We start from the raw sequence: 21322 nt of genomic DNA, 5'->3' as shown, positions 1-21322 counted from the left end.
GAGGGAGACCAAATGGAAGGTTATTGAAGTAATCCAGAGAGAAGATGACAAAGACCTTCAAAAGTATCAGAGGAAAGAAGGAGATATAAAAATGTATGCAGAAAGAATCGCCATGACATGGCAGCAGATTGGTTATGGGGGTTGAATGAGGAGTTCAGGATGGCTCCTAGGTTTCCAGCCTGAGCTATTCAAGAAGTTGGTGGTGCTGTCCACAGTAACTGGGAAATTAGGAGAGCTTTAGGGAAGAGAATGAATTTAGTTTTAGAAGTGTTGAACTTAAAATGTCTACAAGACATCTAGTTTCAGATGTCCAATAGTCAGTTAGAGATGTGAGGCTGGAGATCAGGAAAGAGGTTAACCCTGGATAACCATGTCTGAGAATTATCTACACAGAGATAATTGAATCCATGGGATCTGGTGGAATCACTGAGCGAAATAGTATAAAGGGAGAAAAGAGGACTCGGCACAGAGTCTTGGAAGACACCCATGGTTTTTGAGGGTGACTTGGATGATTAGGAAGGAGTCTTGGGACAGCTTGGAGGAGAAAGTAGCATCTCAAAAGCCTAGAGAGAGAAGAGGATGTCAAGGAGAAAAGGGTGATCAACAGTGTCAAAGGCTACAGAGAGGTCAAGAAGGATGAGGACTGAGAAAAAGCCATTAGATCTGGTAATTAGGAAATCTTCAATGACTTTGGAAAGAACAATTTCGGGACTTAAGAAGAGAGTGAGAGAAAAGGAAGCAGAAGCATTGATTGTAAATGGCCTTCTCAGCAGGTTTAGCCAAGAAAGGGAGGATTGTCCCTGTTAAACAAATTGGCCCTGGCTTATGTAGACTCGTTGTAGACTGATATTTCATATGTGTCTCTCCTGTTTCTCAAACTAGATTATAAGTTCCTTGAGGGTAGAGGCTATGCCAAATATGTATTCTGTGACTTTTATAGCACTGGACACAGAGCCAGTGCTCAATAAATCTTTTTTTTTTGATGGACTGAGAGCATGGATCTATTTCATACCTGGGCCTTTGCCTGCAGGGGTAGGTTGTCAGGAGGCCAGAATAACTTGGATCTGGGGGCAGATTACACTGAGATCTAGTATGAGCATTTCCTGGGCGCCGACAGCCAGAGGAAGGCAAAACTCCTTTCTGTCCTTTCACCTTCCTCCCAGGTGTGCTCTGACAGAAGAGAATGCTGAGCCCCCAGCAGACCAGGCATTCTACTCTCCACCCACACTGCTGCCATAGATGACATTACAGAACTTCTTGGCCAGTCCCCACACCTCAGGCTCACAAACTAGTCCAGTCTTGGTCCTGGGGCAAAGGTGCCGGGCAGGAAAACATTTCAAAGAGCAGCCAGCAAGTCAATGCAAGACTCCTTTTCAGAGGGGAATTCTTTCTCTCTCTGGGTGCTGCATTCTCCCCTCCCCCTACATAGTTATGCCACATCCCCCTTTCTTATGAACCAAAGAGAAAAAGAAATAACAAGACAGATGAGCGAAAGATTTTTAGAGAAAAGGTGATCATTGATTAGAGGGCACACATTGGGGGAGATGAAAGCAGGGAGTAAGCCCTGGAAAGAGGGACTCTACTGATGTGTATGTCTGGGAATAATTGGGGCCTTGTAGCAAGAATTTATAGCTTTTGAGCTGAAAAAGAATTTAAAGGCCTTCTAGTCGAACCTAATCATTTTTTAGATGAGGAAATTTGACACAAAGAAGTTATGACTTGCTTGAGGTTACACAGAGAATAAATGGCAGAGGTAAAATTTGAACCCAGGTCCTCTGACTCCATTGTTCTTATTATACCACAACTGCCTCCAGAAAAAAAAGTTTTGGGTAGGTGAGAAGCCCTATCCCACTGCATAGAAACTACTTGCCTTAGAAATCCAAGGGCACCAATAGGTTGTCAAAATATTTGCAAGTGGGAAACATAGACTGGTCTACATCCCCCCTTTACCCCCACCCTCTTCCTTGGGCTCAAGTGAATACCAAAATGGAGAAAAAAAATCCCACCCAAGCTCAAGGAATAATGTATGCACTTGCCTAGAGGAAATGGGCAGCCGGCCAGATGCCCAAGTGGCCAACAATGGAGTGTACAATGCCCTGTCACATGAAGGGGTGAAAAGAAAGCAGACCTTTGCTGATGGGCCAAGAGCTGCTGAAAGATCCGGGGTCCTGGAGGGCATACTCCAAGGTGGGACTTAGAATCAGGTAGTACTTTGGCTGTCCAGTCTCTAGCAGCCTAGAGACTACATCCATCTAGAGAGATGTAGTGGCCAGTGGCTGTCAAGACTCAATGGATTAAACGATGCAGTCTTGGCAGCATGTTGTTCTTTCAGTCACTTTCTGATGGCACCCTGCTGCGTACTCAGTGCTGTGCAAGGCATTGTGGGGAAATACAAAGAAAGATCAAGGTACTCCTTCCTTCCTCCCCCCAGTCCTCCCCCTTGCTGCCAATCTTAAATTCATCTTTTTTTTTTTTTTTTGCCTTTTGGAGGGCAATTGGGGTTAAGTAACTTGCCCAAGTTTACATGGCTAGTTTTTTTTATGTGGGTGTTAAGTGTCTGAGGCCAGAACGAACTCCGGTTCTCCTGACTCTGGGGCCAGTGCTTTTACTCACTGCGCCACCTAGCCACCTCCTTAAATTCATCTTAATCTAATGGGTATTTTGATTCTGGGTAAACCTAACCTCATCTGAAGCCCATGTAATGGTGGCCAACTTTTTTGGTGGCCAATATTACACAGACTTGAATGGGTTAATCATGTCCCTTAGATCATATTTGCTCTCTATAGGAAAATGTTAATAGAAAAAACCCAACAATAGTCTAGCTCTATCACTCCATATCCCCTATAGATGGATGTTTCCCTCCCTCCATGGATTTTAGTGATGCCGTTTCACTATATTTGTCAATTCCTATCTATTGGACCAATCCTACTTAGTCACTTTTGCAGGTGCCTCAAAGCCCCTGTGCTTGGGCTCTGGGCTCTCACTACATTCTCTCTTAGAGATCTCACAGGTCCTTTGGATTCAGTTATCTTCTCTAGGTAGAGTACTCCCAAATCTCTATATCCAATCTTTATCTCTCCTGAGCTGAAGCCCTGAATCTCTCACTATCTGATGGAGATCTCCATCTGAATGCCCCATAAGCATCTCTAACTTAACATATTAAAAATGGTACTCATCATCTTTCCCCTAAAACAGCCCTTCTTAAACCTTCTCTGTTCCTGCAAGAGGTACCACCATCAGCTTGTTGGACAACTCTGCTGGTTCATAGAGAGAGACCCAACTGTAAGGTTCCCTTTGGCCTGGGATTCCTAACCTGATTATTCCTCTGCAGGTTTCAGACTGGGTTGGAAGCTGGAACAGATCGTCCTCTGCTTTTATAGTCTAAGCTACACAGCTGCTGTTTACTTCTGAATTTGTTCCTTGCTCAGCCTGCAGCCTAAGACTGGTAACTGTTACTTATCCTAGAATATCACCCTTTGAAGTAGGTGTCCTCCGCAGTCAGCCCTGGTTCTGTGACCCAGAAATGGGTACGGAGCTACACCTCTTGTCCTGATGTACAACTTCAACCCTCTTTAAGACCCTGGGTGCTGGAATGTTCAGTACATCAAGGTCTTGGCCAGATTCTATCCTGGGAGTCTACAGAATTCTTTGCTTCTCTATGATGACCTGGGCTGGAAAAGTGAGTTGCTGTGACTTTTTTTTCCCCCGGCAAAATTTCCCATGAGGATTTGGTCTGGCTTATTTTCTATATTTGTTTGGAAAAGGGTTGTTTATTATTCATTTTTTTTTTGGAGGGCTGGAGGTAGCTCACTATACTTCCTGCTACTCCACCATTTTGACTCTATCAATCAGTCACTTTCCAATCTTTTTATGCCTTATTCCCATTTATGATACAGGGATCCTGGCCTCCTTGCTATTCCTTCTACAAGACACTCCACCTCCTGACTCTGATTGTCATTGATTGTCACCCATCCTTGACTTCTCTTCCTGCCTGGTTTGCTCAAGTCCCTGATAAAATTCCGCTTTCTAACAAGATACCCCTTAATGCTAATTGTCTACTTTTTGTGATTTATCTCTATGTTATTCTATGTATACCTTTTTGGTGCGTAGCTATTTGCGTCTTCTTTCTCCTGTTACACTGAACTCCTTAAGAGCAGACAGGATTCTTTTTTTAGTCTTTCTTTTTATCCCCTTCATTTAGCACAGTATTTGGCATATATTAGATACTTAATAAATGCTTGTTGGCTTGACTTGACTCTGAAAGTATTCCTTTCATCATTTTTTATAATGCAATAATATTCCATTACATTCATATACCATAATTTGTTTGGCCATTTTCCTAAAGGTAGGTGCCCTCTTAATTTCCAGTTTTTGCTACTCCAAGATCTGCTGCCTGTATTAGATATGAATATACATACAAATATGCATATACATATGTGTTCATTCCCTCTTTCTTTGTTTCCTTTTGGGGCTATCATTGGGTCAATGTGGAGGCACCCAGTTTGGTGACATTTTTTTTACCTAAGACTTTGTATCACAATACTTTGCATGTATACAATACAATACATCTCTATGTACCCCACTCAATTTTACATAGCCCTCAAATTTACAATCTAATTGTGGATCTGAACATACATAGGGAACAACTAGAAAGTTCTTTTCCTGACTTGGTCAGTCATATATTATAAAAAACAAATTAACACCCCTAGCTTATTAAAAAAAATATTTGTTTATATATGTATGTATGTTTGTATGTATAGGAGAATCTACTTTCATTTCTCTGGAACCTTGAGATCAGTAGGGCATAGGATGCTGATAACGAAGTGTCCAAGTGAACAAGGGAGGGGCATAAATATTGACTGCGGTCTCCCTTCTGCTCAGACCTCTTTCTCCCTACCTCTCTTCCCTACTCCACTGAGAATCCTGGCAAACTAAATAGAAGCTGAGATCTGGTAGAGAGGTGGTGATAGTGATGACAAATGGCTTGGAGACATGCCAAACAAAATTTTCCCATTGACTGGTTGGGGAATCTTGACCTAAGGCCAGACACTTTGCTCCTTTGTGCTGATCAGCTGTTCTGAAACGACATGTTAAAGAAAAACTCTGGGAAGGAAGAGTTTTTAGGAGGTGACCAGATCTCTTGCAAGCTGCCAATTCAAAATTCTTGATATTGCTGCCATCACTGAGGGTATATCAGGCAAACACGAGTGATACTGGAGTCCTGTATTTTGTGGGAGATCATTCAGAGAAGGAGAACCAGTATGGTGAAGGACCACAAGGTTATGTCAAGATGAGGACTGAATGAACTGGGGATGTTTGGCTTAGATACAAGTAGACTCTAGGGGGACATGATAGCTATCTTCAAGTATTTGAAAAGCTATTACGTGGAAGATGCTGAGATATGTCCCACCTGACCACAGAGGGAAGAGGTAGACAAAAGTAGCAATGGAAACAGATTTTGTTTTGGTATAAAAGGGGAAAAAATACCTTCCTAAGTATCAAAATTAACCAAAAGAACAATTGGCTACCTGGGAGGGTTATAGGTTGCCCTCACTGGTAATCTTCAAGAAGAGGCTGCATGACCATTCTAGAGAAATACTTTTTGGGGTATAGGTTGGACTAGATGACTGCTCTGAAATTCTGTGATTCTGTGAAATGGGTACCTTTAAGGCTGCTACTGACACCATCATTTTGACCTTTATCTTTTGAAAGCACACTTTTCATTTGGATATGTTTCATGAGCTCTACCTGATAATGAATTAAAGCTGCCTACTTAAATTAACAAATTGGATTATGGAATCAGGAAGAGGGAACTAAGGCTGCATCTTTTCTAGAAGATGTGACAGACCATAAGGTATACCTACCACCCCAAGAAAATCCTTGGTTAGCTCGATGGTTCAGTAAATAGAGTATTGATGCTGGAGTCAGAAGACTTGAGTTCAAATTCTGACTCAGTCACTTACTGGTTTTGTGATTCCGGGCAAATCACTTAGCTTCTCTAAGCCTCAGTTTTCTTATGTAAAATTTCTTATGTAAAATGAGGATAATAATGATACTCACCTCACAGGGTTAGTGTGAGAATCAAATGGGACAATCCGTGTAAAGAACTCTTCAAACTTTAAAGTGCCATATGCATACTAGCTACTATATACTATTACATATTATTATTGTTACGGTTGGTTTAGCTCTAAAATTGCCATCCATAGGGCTGGCATTGCTGCCTTAGAGCTTTCACTTCAGCAATACTTTACAGGACGTGAGCTGTGAAGGCAGAATTTGTCTTATTTGGATCTGTATGGTGCTTTATGGTGAGATCTGGGAGGAGAAAGAGAAAATGACTTCCTCTGAATACTAGTCATGCCTTCCCTTTGCAATTCCTGTTCTCATAATTTTATTGTGTTCCTTTTGCTTAAAAAAGGAAGTTACATTCATTAAAAAATAGACATATTTCCATCAGGCCTTTTGGGAGGGGTGAGGTGGGAGGGCCAGGGAAGCAGCAGTGTGCCAGGAGGGCAGTGGGAATGGGCAGGCGGGAATAGCTACAGATCCTAGTGATTAGGCCTAAGGGAAGGATTTGCCCGGGCAAAGGGAAGGCCAAAATAACCTTGCCCGGGGGGAGGTTCCCCCAAAGTAGGACTTTTGCCTGGATTACCTGCATTGCTTCAATTCTGTTTCACTTTGGGAGACCTTGAACATTAAGTCAGTGAGGATGACTGATAGGCATAACTAGGAAAGGGAGTGTTTGCATTTTGAAAGAGGATCTTGTTAACTGTAACAAAGATCTAATTGTTTAAATGCAAGGTGGAGATCCCAGGTCTGCACTGAAGTCCAACTTTTGGTGCTTCATCCTGCTAGGAGGGTAACTCTAGGTTTTCAAAGACCCTGCCAGACTCGGTCAGGCCCTGCTACTCTGACAAACAGCTGCTAGGTGTCATAGTAAATAGGGAAAGGAAAGGAAAAAGCATTTAAGTGTCGACTGTTGGCTAGGTACTGTGTTAAGTGCTTGATAAATATTATCTTATTTAATCATCAAAATGACTTTATTGAGTAGGCGTTATTATTACCCTCACTTTACAGTTGAGAAAATGGAGGCAAACAGAGGTTAAGTGACTTGCCCAATGTTGTTACCATCCCCACGGGGCAACTAGGTGGTATAGTGGATAGAACACTGGGCCTGAAATCAGGAAGACTCATTCTCATGAGTTCAAATCCAGTCTCAAACACTTACTAAGTGGGTGGCTCTGGGCAAGTCACTTAACCCCGTTTGCCTCACTCAGTTCCTAGTCTGAAAGATTAAGGAAATGATAAACTATTCCTGTGTTTTTTCCAAGAAAACCTCAAATGGGGTCATGAAGAGGCACAAACAACTGAAATACTCAACAGCAAAAAAAAAAAAAAAAGGTTATCACAATTTTGCAATTGAGGAAACTGAAACAAACAGAGGGTAAGTGACTTGCCAATGTGACAAGTAAATGTCTGAAGAGGGATTTAAATTTGGGTTTTCCTGAGTCCAACACTCTATCCATAGAACCTTTTATCTGCCTGGATAGAACTCAGGTCTTGGGAATTAGGAAGACTAGACTTCAAATCACACATAAGTTACTTTTTAGCTGTAGGCAAGGTTTTTTTTTTTTTTTTTAGCTCTCTCAGTCTCAGTTTCCTTATCTGTAAAATAGGAATAATAATAGCACCTACCTTACAGGGTTGTTGCAAAATTTGCAAACACTTAAGTGCTACTAAATTCTATTATCATCTTCCCAGCAGAAAGGTTTTGAGTATTCACTTGGTAATGAGTAAATAATGTTTGTTATCTGAGGACCAAACTAACTAAATTCAGAGATGCTCAATATCAGGATAATTAGTTTTGTTTTTTGTTTGTTTTTGCTTTTTGGCCTTAGCAATGCTCTACTACCGACCACTTACTGAGTTACAGAGGTGTTGGTGTCTCCAGCAATGAATGATTCAAGTACTGAAGTGGTATGAAGGATGTGTGGGCCTCCGAATACTCTTTTTTTTTCTTTTGGAGGGCAATAGGGGTTAAGTGATTGCCCAAAGTCACACTGCTAGTGTGTCAAGTATCTGAGGTCAAATTTGAACTCAGGTCCTCCTGACTCCAGGGCTGGTACTCTATTCACTGCGCCACCTAGCTGCCCCTCTCAGAATACTCTTGCTCCATTTTACCATATCATTTGAAAGCAATAAATTGGAGGGAGATTATTAGGAGAAAAAGAGACTCTGGGTCTCTGCCCCTTCTTGGACTCTCTTTACCAAAGAGAGGAGCTATTTCCTATCTGGTCTCTTGGAAAGGCAGGATAGCTGAGCAAGGCAAAATGGTGATTTTGGAGTATTGTGTTCCATTCTGGATCTTTTAAGAATGACATTAATAAACTGGAAAGAGTTCAGAGGAGAGTGACAAGATGAAAGGCTTTAAGACTGGGTCATTTAAAGATCAGTTGAAAGAATTGAGGATATATATGTATATATATCCTCATATATGTGTGTGTATGTATATACACACACACACACATATATATAGGTATGTAGGTATGTATGTGTATATAAAAATATGTATCAATTTATTGGGTATGAGGTGAAACCTCAAAGTTGTTTAAGTATTCATTTCTCTTATTATTAGGAATTTGGAACAATCTTTCATAGATCGAGTTTGTTCATATGTTCATATGAAGAGTTTGCAATTGTTTTGACCTATTTATTCACATACTTTGATCACTTATCTATCGGGGAATGGCTCTTAGTATTTGGCTATACCATGTTTTTCAAGGATGTCTGTGTTCTTGATCCCCTTAATTACTAATGCCCACCCTAACTTGTATTTAAGAACTTTTATTGTATTTATTCCCTATGTAATTTTGTATGTACTTGTCTCCATTAATGGAATTTAAGTTATCTGAAAATACTAATTGTTTTATTCTTTGTATTTGTATCTTTAGCACATAGCCCAATATTTGGCACATAGTAGGGATTTAATATATGCTTGTTACTTGACTAATTTTTTGAAGTATATGATACAAAGTGAGGGAGTATAAAGTAAAGGAAAGGTCAAAGCAAGGGTGGGGTTATTTGGGGATAGATTCTTATAGAAGTTTTGAACTTAATTGAAAGAAGAGAGGATGAGACAGAAGAAGAGAATGTATTGCAGGAAGAAGAAAGGCAGCATAAAAGAGAGAAAGGGCAAGATAAAAGAGATTTGTATACATCTACATTAGAGGCCAGAGGAAGAAGATGAGGAAGCAAAGGAGATAGGAAAAGAAGAACTGGGGAAGTAGGAGGAAAACAAGGAACAGTGTAAGTGCTCAGAGATCTTGAACTTCAGGGAATCAATAGTACTGGAATGTCTATACTGCTGGGGACTCACAATCACCATTGTTTCTGAGCTGAGTGCATACATTATGAATGGAGGAACCTTCTGGGTTTTTCTCATCCTTTGCCATTTTGGATTAGGCTACAGGTTGGCATCACATATGAAATCATCTAATCCTTGGGAACCCAATCCCCAGAGCAGCCATGTGCTGGGCACTCAGGACCATTAGAAAAAACAACTCTCAGGATTCCATTGTCACTAGAATTCTCAACAGGGACAATGAGGATTGAGAAAAGACCACTGTCTCTTAAGAGACTGTTGATATAAAATCAAGGGAACATTACCCAATAAATAGCAGTTTGCAAAAGAAAATTAATGTATTTGTTGTGTCTGAGAATATGTATACAAAATGAATTCTCAGACAATATATTGAGAATGCATATTCTCAAACATGGCCAATATGTTGATTTTCTGTTGTATTTTGCATCTCTCATCCATCACTTCTCTGTCAAGAGGGTTATTGGTTACTTGAAGTCAATATTTTTGATATTTCGATCAGAGTTTTTAGTTCTTTCAGAGTTATAAGTTAAATTGTTCCCTTGATGCTGCTCATTTTACTCTGCATCACTTTGTAAAAGTCCTCCAATGGATCTCTTAATATGTTTGTCATTTTTTTGTACATTAATATTCCTTTACATTCCTATACCAGAATTTGTTCAACTATTCTCCATTTAATGGGTGCCTATGCCCTCCCCTTGCCTAATTCTTTGTTATTACCAAAAGGACTTTTATTCGAGGAGGTAGTATGAGAATGGTAGGTTAATGGATAATAATAGATATTCTCTCTTCCCAATCATCTATAAAACACTTTAAAGGAAATTCATAGAAGAATACAGAAAAGTCCCAAAGAGGCGGCCAGGTGGCTCAGCAAGTAAGAGCACCAGCTCCAGTGTCGGGATGACCTGGGGATCAAATCTGGGCTCAGATACTTAGCACCACACCCAGAAAAAAACTGGCCGTGTAACCTTGAGCAAGTTACTTAACCCTGATTGCTTAAAAAAGTCCCAAAGAGAACATATACAAAAAACCCAATTTTGTTACTATCTTGTTAATTATATTACTGAACTTAAAAGCAAATTTTCCACACCAGAAGCTGGATTTTTTATACAAACTTCTTTGTTTCTTTTTTTGTTTATTTCTTCCTTTCTTCCTTTCTTTTTCCTTCCTTCCTTCCTCTCTTATTTTTTGATATAGAAATGCTTGTGTTTGCTGATGATTGCTTAATTCACAATAAGAAGTAAAATTAAAAAAAGAATACAGAGAAGAATGGAAAGATCTCTATGAACTGAGGCAAAGCTAAATAATAGAATCAGGAAAACAACATTTCCAATGACTACAATAATATAAATGGAAAGAAAAGCAAAAAAAAAAAAAATCAAACTAAATACTATGTAAATATAATGAAAAAATTCAGTCTAGAGGGAGAAAGGAGAAAATGTACCCTCTATCCTCTTTGCAGGGTGGGGGACTATGGGAACTGAATATTGTATAGACTATCAGAGTAGTTTGATGTGTTGCTTGGTTTTACTGAACAACTTTTTTATATCTCATTCTTTTAAAACTCTTTTTACAATGGATGACTCTGGGGAAAAAGGGCAATGAATGAAGATAATGTAAAAGCAAATATATTAATATGTTTTTAAAAAGATTGTTTATATGCTCTTGGGATCAGTTAAGTAATTAAAAGTAATAGGAAAAGGAGTTGAGAAGGGAGTGCGTGATGAAGAAGTGGACCAAATGAATTAGATCACTAAAAATTTGGTAGTGAAAGGAGGAGCTATAGAGAACTCTAACTTGAGGGGACAGTTGGGTCAAATGAAGATTTCTGAGGATGAGGAAAACATGAGAATGTTTGAGGACAGTTTGTAGGCAGTAAATAGGGAGAGTTTGAAGTTAGGATAATGATCCATGGGCCGTGTAGCTATAAGAGATGGGATAGGGTACACAATCAGAGTGGCTAGTCTTGGCAAAGACAAGGGTCACCTCTTCCTCAAAGATTTCCATCAGAGAGTAAAAGATTAGTGAAGATGTGGGCTTTGAGCTGTGGAGTAGGAGAGTTGAGGGAACTCATAATGGGTTGAACCGGGAGAAGCTCTGATACTGGACATCCTACATCTTTGTTACTTTTAGAATTTTTTCACCTTTGGTGATATTTAATTGTTGTCGTCACATTCTTCCCATAAGGAAAGCAGACGTTATCTAGATCTTAGAATCATAGAATGTGGAGCTAAACTAAAGATGATCCCTTTTAATTTTCTTCCTTTTATAGGAGAGGAAGCTGAGAACTAGAGAGGAAATACAGTAAGATGTTCTGGCTCATTCCAGCTTCAGGGATCTTGCTGTTGCATCTCACTGCTTCTTAAGAGTGAGCACAACTAACATGTTCAAAACTGAACTAATTTCCCCCACCTCTTTCCCCAAAACCTCCTTCTCTAAATTTCTTTATTATTGTCAAGGGCCACCACCATCTTCCCGGTCACCGAGGCTCAAAACTTGGGTGCCATATTCTTCTCCTCACTATCTCACCTCCTCCCTCCCCCTATATCCAATCTGTTGTCAAGTCTTCTTGATTCTACCTTCACAATATCTCTCCTGTACTGCCCTTCCTCTTCTCTGACTGCCACCATGCTGGAGCAGGTTCTCATTTTCTCATGCCAGGACTATTAAAATAGGATTCTGTTTGGTCTCCCTGCCTTAAATCTCTCCAGTTCATTGTCCTCATAATGATCTTTCCAAAGGGTAGAGCTGACTATATTACCCTTCTTTTCCCATGCCCCACCCCACCCCCCAGTCAAACTCCAGGGATTCTCTGTTGCTTACAGGATCAAATATAAGATCCTCTGTCTTTAAAGTGCTTCATAACCTGGACACTTTCTACCTTTTTCGCCTCTATTTTATTGCCTTCTATTAGTCTCTGACCCAATGACCCTGGAATTCTTGTTTTTTCTTACACCACCCAGACATTTGCTGCCTGGACTCCTGCACTTTCACTGAGTGTTCCCCATGCCTGGAGTGCTCTTCCTCATCTCTGCCTCTTGGCTTCCTTCAACACTAAGCTAAAATCTCATCTCCTACAAAAAAGCATTTCCAGCCCCTTCGATGCCTTCCCTCTGAAGTTACTTCCAATTTGCATTGCACTCACCTCACATGCAGACAGTTATTGGTCTGTTTTCTCCCTCATTAGATTGGGAACTTACTGGGGGCAGGGACTGTTTGTTGGGGGTCAGCCTCTCTTTGTATTCTCAGGATTTAGCATAGTGCATGGTTAAATAAAAATCAACTCCATTAAACCTTTCCTAATCTCTCATTTGGAGCTGATCTTTCGATCACCTAATGTACTTCTCTTGTGCATTTACATTTTAATTTATATTTTCGTTAATTTTGTATATGTCTTGTCACCCTCCCCCAAATTTTATGTTCCTTGAGCATGTAGATTATGTGCCCCCTTCAGTAAACAGCAAACGCTACTGAACACAATAAAGGTTTAACAAATATTTGTTGAATGAATGTTGAATGGAAATGTGTTGAAGAACAGTCTGGGGACTGGATTATCTGATATGGTGGCTCTGTTTTGGGAAATAACAAGAAGTGAAGCTGTGAACAGATTTCAGAGGCTGAGTTGGAAAGGTTGGGAGTGTTTCTTGGATGTTTTCTGAGAAAACTTTCCTTGTGGGTTAAAGGCTATTACTGACAAGGCTTGAGAAAGGAAAAACCCTCATGACGACTGACCATGTTTCTCCCAAGCTGGACCATCTTGGCCTTCAACTCACCCACTTCTTTGGGATTTGAGGTACATGAACTGTGAAAATGCTAGATGGGGATGTGGACTTAGAGATTTGGGTACAGGTTTGAAATGTCCTGGGGTGAAGATATTTAGAACAAAAGGTGACTGTTTGGGCACCTTCAGAACTTTCCTTCCTTAGTTAAGACTCCTCAGTTCTAAGTGGTAGTGATTGTTATGCATAAGAAATTACCATAGGTGTTTGTACTCAATATATCTGAGATCTCTTATAACTCCAAGAGTCTCTGATTCTTGGTCAGGGTCTCAATGCTTGCAAACCTTCACTCTGGAGAAAAATGGTTTCTGGGATTTTATAGACCTGCTGCTCAGAAACCAGTAAGTTGGATTGATTCAGAAGTTCAAAGTTAAGAAAACTACGAGAGATCATCAGTGAGTAATTTTTTTTTCTTATGGCCTCATGAACATTCCTAGTAATTTGCACTGAAAATATCTTTTGTATCTTTGCTATTTTCCAGGATCTTTCTTTCTCTAGCCAAGCTAATCTGAGCAAAACGTTGATCAATGACAACTAACCATTCCACAGTTCATCTTCCTGGTAGTTGCCAGCGTGAGCTTTCCAAAGGGTAGGGCTGGAGATTTAAGAGTGTTTGAAAACTTGTGAGCTGGGGTGAGGGTTTAGAACCAAGATGATTCTTGTTCTGCTTTGTGTCATTCCAAAGTGGGACAGGGTGGTATTTGATTTTGCAGTTCCTGGATTGAAGCGCAAGACAAGCCAGAACAAGCCTTTTGCAGCCTCCCCTCCATTGAAAGGCCTAGAGCTCCCTAAGTCCCCAGCTCTGTACTTTGGGGCCGCTGATTTGTTGACTTCTGTGTCTACAGAGTTGTTTTCTTGCTGGGAGCTTGTTTTCTCTGCTGTGTCTAGCATGGCCTTGTGGTTTCAGAATACATGCTCAAATAATCCACCTTCTAATTCCAAAGTAAATGTTAAAGGCACTCTGTACATGCCTGTCGGTGGGGTTTATCTGGAATGGATCCAATTAGATGTGGCCCAACCAACCATGTCATGCCACAACATAGAATTCTGGAGGGACTGTTTGGTATTTATTATAACACAACCACAAAAGTCACTTAGATGGATATTGTCTGGCTCAACTTAGGCACACAGACACAGGCATGTAAAAACTAACACCTTCCCTCTCCTCCCTCCTTTCTCCCTAGACATGAATCCAAATCTATTTTTTAAATCTCTGATTTTCAGATTCTCTGCATATCCTTTCAACAGGGATTGAAGGTAGAAATAAGCTTTATGGAATAAGTGCTAAATCCCTTAGAGGAAATTTGGCCTGATAGATAAGCTCCAAGATTGGGAAAGAGGAGGTTCAGGCTTTCTCAGAACATTTAGATATACCCCTGTGTAATGTCAAGACAACAGAATTCACCTTTCCCTTCTTAATTGCTCTATCAACAAAATGGAGGCAATTTCCCTTTTTCCTACAAACAACTTCCTCTCCAGATTCTTATAACCCATCAGGGCTGACTATGACTATTCTTCTCTAGTCTAGGTTCATCTGTTAGCCTATTTTAAAGTATTTTTTATTTTGTTTTATTTTTTCTCTTAGCCTTGTTATTTAAGCAGTGCTGGGGATTTCAACATTTTATAAATTCCTTACTGCAGTGACTTCTCTAGGATGGACCTTTCAATCTTTCAGCAAGTGGTTGGTTTTAGTTATCAGGGCATCTCCATTCTTCCTGATCCATATCTGGTCACTGGACCCAGGTGGCTCCAGAGGAGAAAGTGAGGCTGATGACTTTTTTTGGACTTTGCACAGTCCTCCCTCACTTAAACCCCATGCATTTGCAAGTCATGACATCACCTTCCTGATGTTATGGTCCTCTTTGAGAATAATGGACAAACAATGAACAACAACTTTAGTAGTTGCTGTTACCTATGGCTTCATGTGCTCTTGGCTGCCAAGGACATGGACAGCTGTTTAGTGGAGCTTCAGGGGAACCTGGTACTAGACCAGAGAATTCACAGGGACTTCAGAGGCCAGCTAGTCAAACTTCCTTTTTTCACATATGAGGAACTGAGGCCAAGAAAGGTTAAATATCATCTCAGGATCATGAAGGTAAAAAATGTCCAAGGTGGGACTTGAACTCAGGTCTTCTTACCTCAAGGTCCAGTAATGTATCTACCACACTAAGCTGCTTCATATTACTGAATGAGCTCGAGCACCTAAATAGCCTTTCTTTCCCCTTTCACTCCATTCCATCCCTGACATCTGTTTCTCAGTTCCTTTCGTTACCTTATATAATCAGGCAACCTCTGGGTATATTGTAGGATTTGAAACAAGAACAAACAGCCTATGAGTAGTTATAAATCCCATTCCAAGATATGTTCTCAGCACACTTGATTCAAGACAGAAAAACATTGTGGGGGGGGGGGGTGAAGAAGTGATTCTCTCCTCATCTGACTGACTCCTTGAAAGTGCTTAATCTAAAGGAATTTCAAATGATCTTTTTTCTGGTTCCTCAGTAGCAGAAACAGAGGTTGAATCCCAAAGGAATAAAGAACAGGAATCTGTGGGCCTTGTTGTACACAAACAGGAACACTGTTAGTGTATCCAACGGATCTCTTCCATTTCTTGATGGTCTAAGTTTTACCCCACTCACTAGGAGAATGCCTCACTCAGCAAGACTCCTTTTTTTCCATGCTATAAGTCATAATGATGAAGCCCAGATATTTCAGAGCAGATGGACCCAAATGATGTGCTTCTGAAGAACTCAGGTGAGATAAAGAGTTTATTTCTCTTGGCCTCATGTCACACCGTAAGTTAAAAGTAGAGCCTGCAGCAGAACTGGGATCTTGGCTCTCCTGATGATAAGTGGAAGAAGATAAAACTTCAGAGCAAATGAAGCACTATCTGAAAAGGAGGAATTTCACCTTTTTATTGTTTGACTGAATTGCGCGAGTCTGGTGTTCTATGTCTCCCCAGTGTGCTGACTTCAAAAATAGGTCACAGTTCCGGAAATTTCATAGCAATTTTCTCTTCCACTATAATATTAAGAATCAGGGATTTGAACTGCTTAGGATTTTGAGATCCACTCCTGAAGACTGATATTAAAGACAAGATAAGTGTGGATATGGTCACTCCACATAGCCTCCATGTGACTTCTTTAAGGGAAAAAGAATCCACACCGAAGAACAATGGCCAAGATTTAACAAGGATTCTTTTTTTCCAAGGTGTTTACTCAGTAACTCTCCCCTTGGTATCCTGAGGTCTTCTTCTACCTCTTCTGTTTTTTCCACCAAAACATGGCTTCAAGACCATTATCAAACCTTTCTCTGTACCTTCTTCATACTCTGAAGTGTAAAGAGTAAATAAATGACTAATAATTGCTTTAAAGTGCTCTGTGTTAGAAGGACTGTGTAGGCACCAGCCATGAAGCATTGAACATGTTACTGGTTTGGGTTTCAAGAAAATGAAATGCCTCAATGGGATGATTATTATCATTATATTATTATTATAATTATCAGATTGTTGGCAAGGGCTATTCTAGATACAAACTAACTTTGCTTTCAAGGCCTTCTCTTTCTAGATGATTTCTATGCATTTTGGAATTTTTTTCCTGACCAGCCCATTTTGGATTCAACTCTCTCTGGTAGTTGGTGATGTAGTGCATGGAGCCCTGGAGTCAGGAATACCTGAGTTGAAATCTAGCCTCAGATACTGCTTGATCCTGAGTAAGTCATTTAACCTGTTTGCCTCAGTTTCCTCAACTGTGTTCTGGGGCTCATAATAACATCGACCTTAGACTTGTAGGATCAAATGAGATAATACTTGTAAAAACCACTTAGCACAGTGCTTTGAGGGGCAACTAAGTGCTGTAGTAGATAGAGTCCCAGGCCTGGAGTCAGGAAGACTCCTCTTCATGAATTCAAATCTGGCCTCAGACACTTGCTAGCTGTGTGATCCTGGGCAAGACACTTAATCCTGTTTGCCTTAGTTCTTCATCTGTAAAATGATCTGGAGAAGGAAATGGAAAACCTCTCCAATATTTTTGCCAAGAAAACCCCAGATGGGGTCATAAAGAGTTGGACAGGATTGAGAAAACAACCAAACAACCGAAAACAGTGCCTCACACATAGAACATGCTATAGAAATCCGTACTTCTTTTTCTTCCATCTCCCTTCTTTCCCCCTTCTTGTGATGTCCTACAACTTCCTTCTCTCTGACCCTTTTACATCCCACCTCATACCTCAAATCTCTCACTCACCACTGCTGTTGCCTGCAGACTTCTGAGCTGGGCACACCCTTCTTGCAAAAAAAAAAAAATGATTAGCTATATTTTTTTTTGTTGGAGACATCCAAAAGCCACGAAGTGTTAAGGGGGAGATTCTGATTAGAGCATTACAGACTCTTTCCCTGATGTGATCAGAATTGTAATAGTAATGAAAATGAGAATGTTTCGTTCAGTTTTCTAAATCCATTTTGTACATGGATGAGCATGGGAAATCTTTTACATACTTTTATCATCAGTGCTATACAATATATGTAGATGTCTTTATTTTTCTCTTTTCTTTTGGAACAGGGTCTCCCTAAAAGTATAGTCATGGGCTTAATCCCACTGCTGATTGGCTTAGAAGCTTGAACTTTTTCCATTTCCTACTTGGGTCTTTTTGCCTCTCCTTAGGAAACTAAGTGGCCTGGGGTTCACTGTTTGGCGTTGGGCTTAATGTGGATACCAAATCAGTTTCATCTGTACTGAAGCTCTGAACTCCCAGACTCAAGTGATCCATAAGCCTCAGCCTCCCTGGTATTAAGGACCATAGGCCTGCACCAGCACATCTGGCCAGATTTCTTCATTTGAGAAGACCTTGACAATGCAATCACCTCATATGGTGAGGTACTCTATGTGTTTAAGCCCATGAATACATTATATTTTGAGATTATTGCACCACCTGAAAGTGAGGATGTTATCAATTCCTCTACATAGCCTACCCCTCACTCTTCATTTACCGAATCTTCATGGAGTTTACTATGGGAATTCTGGAATTTATTTAACCATGCTCCATTAGACAATTTGTAAGGTAAGTTGGCACAGAGGGGTGAGGAGAAAAGGGCTTTATCCAATGCTGTGAAAAAAGGCAGAGATATTGGGAAGACTCATAACAGGAGAACAACCATAGTTTTGGAAATCAAAAAAAGATGTGAGGGGGTGGGGTTTGGAATTCTGTGATATCTATTTAAATGTGTATCAAAGTTACTACTCAGATAGGAAAGAGGACTATCAGTAGATAAAGCTAAGGAACTCTCATCAATCAAGGATAATCTGTTAATTGCCTGCAGACTTTCTGGAGTTCTGGGTCCCGACATTGTCTCTGTAGCTTAATTTCTAGAGGATCCCAGGCTATGAACTGGCTCTATCTGTGCAGAGTTTTCACAGACCCCACCATCTTTCTACACAGATTGGACAATATTCTCTCTCACTTCTGGGTGGAAGACAACATGGCCAAGAAGGAAGGACAAGAGACTTGAGGCCTGAGATCAGGTCTACACTAACTGCACCAAAGGCATGGGAATGAGGGGACCAGACTGAAGTGATGGAGGAAATGACACTAGCTCGACAAGAAGCAATGCCTCAGGTATTATGAGAAATGACACCTGAGGGGAAAGAAAGAAGCAGAATAAAGCAATAGGGAGAGGGAGGAGAAAGGGTCATTGCGGGAGAGTGTTTTGTAATCTAGCTATTCATCTGGAAAATACAATGTGAAGGTGAACTATAATTATTATCTCTAAGGGGTGGGGTTATTTAAATGATCTCCAAGGTTTCTTATAGCTTTGTGTAGCTTCTAGAAAAGAAAAAGAATATCTATATCTATATATATCTTTAAATTTATCTATATACCTGTTGACTTTGTATATGTGTGTGTGTGCAGATATATATATATAATTAGGTGATCCTAATTAAAATATATAAAATTAGGATCTGACTCTAATTAAAATAAATATATACATATGTATATACACATAAGTACATCTGTGTATATACACATACATATACCTATGCCTATGCTTTTTTTTCAGGGTCAGAGGGAAATAGGATCCAAAATGCTTCACCGGTGAGGTTGTCATCAAAGAAGTCACTGAGTGCCTAGTTTGGGCTCATCTTAAAGGAACACTGATTTTAAAGTTCCTGGGGCTAGAGGTCAAGGAACATTTCTGCAGTGATTTACAAGCAGAGTATAGAAGAGGTGTGACCTAAGTGGACATGTCACATGATTTAGAGGTACCAAAAAAAGAAGGTGGGTGGAGGAAGGAAAAGAAATTCAATTTGGTTGTAATTTTTTTAAAGGAAGAAACAAAATATAGAGACAAGATGAGAGGGAATTACTGAAAATTAGCTTACTTAGTTTGGCATGTGTACTTAACATCTACCTGCCAAAGGACCACAAAGGCATGGGATGGCACTTTGGGTGGGGCTGATTGCCAAAGGGTGGAGGGAGGGGACAGGGATGAAGTAAAAAAATAAACAGAAAGAGGAGTGGATTAATGAATGTGCACTTTCCTGTGAGCCACAGGTCACCAGAATTGGGAAGAACAATTTGAAGGTTAAATAAGAGGTAGCCAGTAGGTCAAGGGCCAGGAGAACTCGAATTTGGTCTCAGTGCTTTCATTTACTAACTGTATGTCCTTTGGCAAATGTCTCAATGTTTCTGAACCTTAGTTTCCTCATCTGTAAAATGGGGATAATATTTGTCCCCAATGTTTCATTGAGATATTCAGAGGAACATTAACATTAAGTTAATGTATATGAAAGCAACTTTAAAAATTATTATTATAACATAGGGAGCATATGAAACTTTTGACATTCTGGCTAGATAACACTTTGAACTGGGAAAGTAGAAGGTAAGGCAAATTATTGCCCTTGGGTCCCCTCTCCGTCCTTCACCCCTCCACCCCCAAAGAAAAATGGCAGGAGAAGGAGGGAGGCATAGAGAGCAGTACTCAACTTTTTGTTGAGGGGAAGGTCCCTTACTGACAAAAGTTCAATATGAAGGGGATTGTCATTGACTACAAAGAAGACTGATGGGGGTGAGAAAAAATAGAGATGTCCCAAACTGCACAAAGATATTTGAGATAGGGATAGTTAAAAGCCAGGGAATAACTTTTACCCTATTCATTCCTGCAAGTTCCAGGGAATTGCTCATTTAGGAGAACAGACAGAAGGCAAACTTTTCACAGGAAAGTGCTGATGTGATGGAATAGAAAATTAAGGAGGTGTGTTTTTTCAGACCATGTGATGTTAAAGGTTGCAATTAACTTTATAAATGCAGGGAAGTTGGGGAAAGGGAGCAATGAAGATTGAGTAAATTTTGTTTAGAACAGGAAAAGACAGATGTGATGTCAAGGCAGATAATGAAAAGACCAAGAAATTCTGCTTCCCGTTTGGGACAATTGGGATTGGCGGGAGCTGCTGGAAAAAAATACATTTTGGAGGCACAAAGGGATGATAACAATATATGGCAATTTAGAGAACAGAACTGGTGCTTGGAGCTAAATGATACCCATCCTATGAGGAAATTTGACAGAAAGAACAGAGAAAGGAAATATTACAAATAATTGAGATTACAGAAACCATTAGAGGGTTAGCTAAAAAAAAGCTGTGGTAATGAGAGAAGAAAGGGTGAGTGGTACAGGGTTAAGATATTATATGTGGCTGCACATAGCATTCCAGGAGGGAGTGGGGAGAGAAAGGAGTTAGAAGGCTGAAGAACAAAGATGGGCAAATTAAGAAAGGAAGAAGAGAGAAGCTTCAAATTTGGGGATTCCCTCTTTTCCATCTCTCTTACCTCTTACAGTTTATTTGGAGAAATAACAGCAGCCAAGAAACCTGGGAAAGCTCTGGAGTTTTCATTGTTATACTTTTTTTAAAGACTGAGTCTCTCTCTCTCTCTCTCTCTCTCTCTCTCTCTCTCTCTCTCTCTCTCTCTCTCTCTCTCTCTCTCTCTCTCTCTCTCTCTCTCTCTCTCTCTCTCTCTCTCTCTCTCTCTCTCTCTCTCTCTCTCTCTCTCTCTCTCTCTCTCTGTCTCTCTCTCTGTCTCTCTCTCTCTGTCTCTGTCTCTCTGTCTCTATCTCTGTCTCTCTCTCTCTGTCTCTCCCTCTCTGTCTCTCTGTCTCTCTGTCTCTCTCTCT

At 40.2% G+C, this 21322-nt stretch overlaps 1 long non-coding RNA gene across 1 annotated transcript in view; it reads left to right on the top strand.

The window, feature by feature from the left end:
• The window catches only part of LOC138147944 (uncharacterized), a 114462-nt gene that overhangs the window by 69436 nt on the left and 23704 nt on the right, over positions 1 to 21322 (top strand). Inside the window, exons 3-5 of the long non-coding RNA XR_011164938.1 lie at positions 17820 to 18032; positions 18595 to 18771; positions 19214 to 19431. This is a non-coding gene — a long non-coding RNA (uncharacterized lncRNA). The remainder of the gene's footprint in view (positions 1 to 17819; positions 18033 to 18594; positions 18772 to 19213; positions 19432 to 21322) is intronic.

This window comes from Petaurus breviceps, unplaced genomic scaffold, assembly GCF_028583685.1.
Source record: "Petaurus breviceps papuanus isolate PSGF00001 unplaced genomic scaffold, PetGlider_PUasm1.0 90808, whole genome shotgun sequence".
In the NCBI taxonomy this organism is placed as follows: Eukaryota; Metazoa; Chordata; class Mammalia; order Diprotodontia; family Petauridae; genus Petaurus; species Petaurus breviceps.
This window is presented reverse-complemented; position numbering and strand designations above follow the sequence as displayed.